The 6,581-nt window shown below is 40.9% G+C and overlaps 1 long non-coding RNA gene across 1 annotated transcript; it reads left to right on the forward strand.

Annotated features, from left to right (window-relative positions):
- Nucleotides 1–2,812: 2,812 nt before the first annotated feature.
- LOC107836298 (uncharacterized) lies at nt 2,813–3,841 on the forward strand. The gene is made up of 2 exons (XR_001662173.1): nt 2,813–3,219; nt 3,325–3,841. It is a non-coding gene; the product is annotated as an uncharacterized LOC107836298 (long non-coding RNA).
- Nucleotides 3,842–6,581: the final 2,740 nt, after the last annotated feature.

The raw sequence follows: 6,581 nt of genomic DNA on the forward strand, positions 1-6,581 counted from the left end.
TCCGACCAACTTCTTGCCCTTTCTTGCCTCTTCCTAAGAGCTCTTTTCATTCTTGTTGATCTGGAAATCATCCACTCCATTTCATTTCCACTATTCCCTCCTGATGTAGAAGCCATGCTGCTACAGTCAATGTACAGTTTATGCAATCCGCCAATTCAAATCCTACCGCCTTCGTTTGTTTGTTGGTTTGCTCGCTTCTCCGTCCTCCAATTCCCTCCATTTTCTCAGCTTCGCCGACTCTGTCACTTCTGTTAAGGGCAGGGGAGTCACGTGACTACAGGTAGCGTAGCGTCTTAAAGGGATATGAGCAAAGTTAAGATGACGTATTAGGGCCATTGTAGATAGAAAAAAAGGAGTAAATTTCCGCCAAAAACAAACTCAGAAATTTTCTAGAAAAAAGCAAGGACATTTCTGAGTTTGTAAAGTTGAAAATTTGCCAGAAAAAAAAAAGAAATTTTTAGATTAACCTCAGAAATTGTATAGAAAAATGTTGAAAACGTTTGACTTTTGGAAGGTTTAATTTTCGGTTATCGCTCACGTCTATCTTTAGGTCTCGGGTTACCTCTCTTCAAGGGCGTAGGTTCGGTCTAAGTTTTGGTGGCGACCTTCTAATGTCTGTCCTTTTCTTTTTTGGTGGCGACATGGTCTGGAGACTCAGAAGGAGACGCGTGTGCCCAGCTAGCCGCCGCCTTTTGCAGCTAATCAAAGATCGTCCGACGATTCAACTGACTCCCCCCACCACCCCCCCGACAGCACCGTTCCGACACGGTCTCGGAGGCTCATAATAAATGTCAAACTAAGAAGCTTCCGTTCCGCGCACCGCCTGTTGCTGCTAATCAAAGATCGTAGATCCACGTTCTTTGAGCCAATATGGCAAAAATTGGTCAGGAATTTTTCATATCACATGAATATTGGTCGGGACATGTCCCTACCGTCCCTACCCAAACCTACGCCCATGCCTCTCTTCCCCACTAAAGGCAAATGAAAGATTTCAGGAAGAACATAATTTAAATTCACATAAATCAGCAAGCAATCTGGCTTTTGTGCTATTTCTGTCAAAACAATTATGCAAAAATAAAAAACGGAAGATTATATACAGTCCAATCAAGACAACTAAAGCAGATATTTCTTCCATCTGAAATGTAACTGATTTTTAAGCAGTTTTACAGATGTTATGATTTTTATTTTATTTTATTGAGTTTCACTCGACGTTTAGCTGAGTTAGAGTTGAGTTTACTCGCAGGCAACAGGTGATGAATCTACAGGAAAAACAGCAAGAGCTGGGGATATCTGGAGAGGAAGAATGCTGAATCCTTGGCAGCCGGACTCGCCTCCGGGATCCAAAATGCTGGTCCGGCCTGCCAGGAGGATTTTGATGCCGCTCCACCATCGTTTTTGGCCCACATCTATCTGTTCCAACAACTGGGCTGCTGCGGTTTGATTTTCTCAGCTGCCAGCATCTCTCTCTTGCTCTCTCGGTACTCCAGAGAAAGGCCACATCAACGCTTGGCGGACCTGATGACGTCCGCGGGCCGAGTGAAGGCATCCACTTTGTTTAAACAAGCCTGCGCTTGGAGCTGGAGGGGTAAACATGGCTGGACCACCAAGCCTGCGCTGCCTGCCTGGAAACGGCCTGGCACGGGCCGGGCCGGGCCGGGCCGTATCATCTCTGTGACATCACTGAAGATCCTGTTCTCTCTCTCTCTCTCTCTCTCTCTCTCTCTCTCTCTCTCTCTGGGATCCTCTGAATGCAAAAGCAGCTGCTGACAGCAACAAACTGGGAAGCTGATATTTACTCTGAAGGGATGAACCCTGATCATGAATCAGGGCCCGGACAGAAAGCACATCCGGGTCATGAACACTTTTCTCTGAAACAACCTCCAGATCTTCCCAGCTAATTTAGGATCTAAAATCAAAAGACCATAAAAACTGGAAGTTGAAAATCCCCGTTTAATCCGCTTTAATCGGACTCCAGCTCGTTTAGCTAGAAAGTAGAGGTGAGTAAAGTACCCAAAAATTATACTCAAGTAAGTAAAATGTAGCCTAAACAGTCCAAGTGCTTATAAAAAAAACACCCACACATTATTTGGCAATAAGTTCCTGTGTTTTGTGCCTGAGAATGAGTCGTTTCTAAAACCTCCCATTTTCTGCGGTTACTTAGCAACCTGAGACCCGTTACCTAGCAACTCAGGCAGAGCTACGACACAGCTGGTTTTACTACTGTCAGCGTTTCAGTGTTGCCAGATTGGGCAGGTATCCACCCAATCTGGCTCCTTTTGAATATGTCAGCCTGGATAAAAACAACTTTGGGTTTGTTGTTAAAATTCAACAACATCTGGCAAATTTCTATAAAGTGTTCATAGAAGAATTATATCAAAATAGCTGCCAGAATAACACAAAACCTGTACACTTTAATAATAGTGTCCCTGAACTCGTTTTTTTTTGTTCATTTATTTTGAAAAGTCTAGTATCTGTAGAATGTAACATAAAAATTAATTGGTTTATCAGGTGTCACTTTAAAGTAGTATTTTAAAATTACAACAATCCTATGGCGTCAGATACGGTTGTGATGTGAAGTCAAATTTCTTTTAAGTTGTTTTTGACATATACAGCATTTCCATACCAACTAAAGGTAAAATATCTCATTGATTGTGCAATAAAATGGGACTATGTGCCTGGAAAAATACATATGTCTCCTTGGAAACAAACCACAAGGAAAAAAAGCATAGTTTACTTTTTTTTTTTTTTTGCTGCTCAAACCTAAGAATGTCAGAATGTCAGAATGCAGTGAGAAACTGAGGTATCCAGAGGGACAAACACACATATGCCCTGTGTGTGTTTGCAGAGATTAGCACGTACTGTAACCGGCCAGCGGTTGGTTATGCTTTCCCATGGTTCCCGGCTCTCCAACAGCTGTGGAGGCCCGTTAACACCCCAATCACCGACGTGATTATGACTCTCTTAAGATAGCGCACCACACGCAGCTCCTGTTGGATAAAGACGGGCCTGTTCTGCACCGCCCAGGAGATCCTGACACAACCCCAGCTGGAACAGGCGGCACGTTGATACGGGCCGCCGTCCAGCTCACCTTCTGTGTCCTTGGATGTGAGGCGGCGGGGGTCATGTTCACCAAGGGGCGCTACAATTGATACTCACATCAACACTCCCAACGTAGGCCACCCCCCGAGCAAAAGGCCACCCAACGGACTCAACGGAACGGTTTGTGCTGTTGAATGTTTTTACAATTTGTTGATGTTTTTTAAAAAACATCTTTTTTGCGTGTGTACCGAGATTTCAATGTGCGTTTTGGATTTATTATCGCAGAGTTCACACAGGTGGTAGGAAATGGGTATAACATCCCCATCCTTCAGAGATGAGCGATGTCCTGCCAACACCTCCATTCATCTGGCATACACATTTCTGCAGCGCCGATGGAGAGCAAGGCCGCAAATCCTGCACAGACTGACCTTCTCCTGTCGCATGAAGTCGTTTGCAAACAGGTAGAACTGCTTCATTTTTAAGCAAAACAAACTCAAAACAGAATGACATCATAACAAGGCTCTGAGAAACTCCTTTACAGCTGGGCGTTTAACCCTGGTTTTAGGTCTTCAGACCAGACGTCATTCTTGCGTCATCGCAGAAGCAGCAGCAGTATAAATGTTGGACAGCTTACAAACATGACAAGAAACCAGAAAATAACCAGCCTGTGTGCACCATGTTTGCAGAGGGAGGTGTGGTCACGACTAAACAGAGTCTTTGCAAAAAGCAACTGTGGTGAAAAACGAAAAAAATGTGGTTAAATTACATTTATACAGCTCTAATCACAGCAACTCTGATCACAACAACTCTGAATACATAAAAAAAACAAAGAACATACAGGAACGACACTTTAAATTAGGTAAATCATACTGGAGCCACAGCTAATAATTATTGTAATTATTATATTATGTTCTGACTATTATTATATTCTGACTATTACATACATACAACAGATCCATACTACAAGAATACAACCAAATACACAAAGTACATACCAAGAGAAATCATTTAGGCTGCCTTCGCAATGCGGCCTGAAGTGACCCAAATCCGATTTTTTCTTTTCCTTTTTTTCGCCTAAATGCGAGCTGTATCTAATTTTTTTCATGTCAACACAGATCGGATTTGGATATCCGATTCGTTTCTGATCTTTTCAAATGTGACCTGAATCTGAACGGAATCTGATCCGTTCCGACCTGAACGGATCCGACCTGAACGTCATTGAAATTCGACAAACGTCACTATTCTGCGTCCTGATACTCGCAAGCAGGAAGAAAAACAACAATGGTGGACTATAATAGGGATTAAGTTGTTAACGTGTTGGCTCCGGTTGAACAACAACTTCAAAATCGTAAGCTATGCTCCACCGTTAGCATCCACGTTTACTTCCGCAAACACTGAGTACTTCTTCTTTTTGTTATTGCGGTTGGCAAAACAGGGAGCACGCTCTCTGTGTGTGAGACTATTGCGACCTCTACTGCGCTTGCGGGACTCTTTTAGGCGCTTGCAGTTCACACAGATCACAGATTATTTGGAAATTTTAAAAAAATCTGATTTCGCAAAAATAAAAATCGGAATTGAGCATTAAGGCCTGCAGTATGAATGTAGCCTTAGTTACAGGAGCCAATTTATCTTATCTTTCTGTCCTCTAGAATCAATTTAACATGCACCAGGTAAGAAGAAATGATAAAATGTTGGTGCATTTAACCACTTTGGCTTACTCTATGCAATATTTGAAATACATTAATACATATTTGTTGTGTTTCTTGGTCATCATGATGCTAATGTTGTGAAGTTTATTTGTATAGTACATTTCAGCAACAAGGCAGTTCAAAGTGCTTTACATCATAAAAACGTCATCCAGTAGACAATTATGAAACTGGCAATAAACATGATGAAAAAATATGATCAAATATGTTCGTCAGTGTTCCAAGTATGATTCAAATGAAACTCGAAAATGGTAGGGTTTTAGTTTGGATTTTAAGGAACTCAGTGTTTCGGCAGATTTTTTTTTTTTAGTTTTCTTTAAGTTTGTTCCAGATTTGTGGGGCATAGAAGCTGAATGCTGCTTCTCCAGGTTTGGTTCTGGGTCTGGGGATGCAGACCAGAACCAGAAGACCTGACAGGTCTGGAAGGTTTGTCACAACAACAGCAGATCTTTAATGTGTTGTGGTGCTAATCCGTTCAGTGATTTATGAACTAACGAAAGTATTTTAAAGTGTATTTAATAGAAAGTGAAGACACTGTTGTAGTAAAGATAAACACATGGATGAGTTTCTCTAGATCTTTCTGAGACATTAATCCTCTAATGCTGGAAATGTTCTTCAGGTGACAGAAGGCCAACTTTGTAACTGTCTTTATGTGACTGAAAGTTCAGGGCAGAGTTCATATCTATCTGTCTGTCTCGCTAATTTCTATCTATGATAGATAGATAGATAGATAGATAGATAGATAGATAGATAGATAGATAGATAGATAGATAGATAGATAGATAGATAGATAGATAGATAGATTTTAGTTCATATCTGAGAGAAAATCAGCCTACAGTAAGGAAAAAATCGCTGCTGTCTCTGTTTTTGATCTGCGCTGAAATCCGATCAGAGAAACTGGAAATCAGGCAGAACAATCAGACTGATCTGTCGTCTCTTCTGTTTGTTTTTCCCCGTCTTTCGCTCTCAGTTTACTTCCTGAAGCGTTCTGGCCAAGCTTTTGCTGTTCCAGCAGCAAAATTCAATTATTGTTTTGGAGTTGTTGTTTTTTTATTTTTTTATCCACAGGCGATGAATAATCTCTGAATAGTAAATCAGCTTTGTGGCGTCTCATCTCTGGACTGCAGATCACGTCTAATGGGTCTGCAGGGGCCTGGATGGATGGAGACCAAGCAGGCTCCAGTCCATCCCCTGCTGGTGCAAATAAAAAAAATAAAAGCCTTTCTGAAAGGCTCAGCATGTGCTCAAGTCGTCCGGGGCTCCATCGAGAACAAACAGAGAAAAAATGTAAAAGAAATCTTCATCCAGATATTGACGGGTCCACAAATCAAAAATGCCTGAAGCAGTGCCATGGTGGAGTAAGTGTGATGAGGTAGGACTCTGTAAAATTAAGGAATAAAACATTGATACGTTAAACTTTCCTAAGCATCACTGCTCACTTCTCTATTGACTTTATACACAAGAGAAAGTAGTAGTAATATCACATTTATTTTGTTGAGTTCACTTTAAAAATGGTCATAGGCAGAGGTGGGCACTGAAGTAAGGGTATCACTACTTCAACTTATTTTTACTCAAGTAAAAGTAAAACGTAGCCATCCAAGAAATTACTTAAATTAGAGTAAAAAAGTATTCAGTCTACTCGAGTACTGAGTAACTGATCAAATTATGAATCAATTACTTTTTAAAAATTACATAATCAGATGGATCAACATATAAAGTTTAGTGGAAATGTTGACAATAATTCATATAAATGACAAAAAAAACCCCACAAAAAATCAGGCAAAAGAAAATGTTTCCAAATCAGTTTCTGTCAATAAAATACTTATGAAACTTTAA

The sequence above is a fragment of the Poecilia formosa genome, unplaced genomic scaffold (assembly GCF_000485575.1).
Source record: "Poecilia formosa unplaced genomic scaffold, Poecilia_formosa-5.1.2 Scaffold48, whole genome shotgun sequence".
Classification (NCBI taxonomy): domain Eukaryota; kingdom Metazoa; phylum Chordata; class Actinopteri; order Cyprinodontiformes; family Poeciliidae; genus Poecilia; species Poecilia formosa.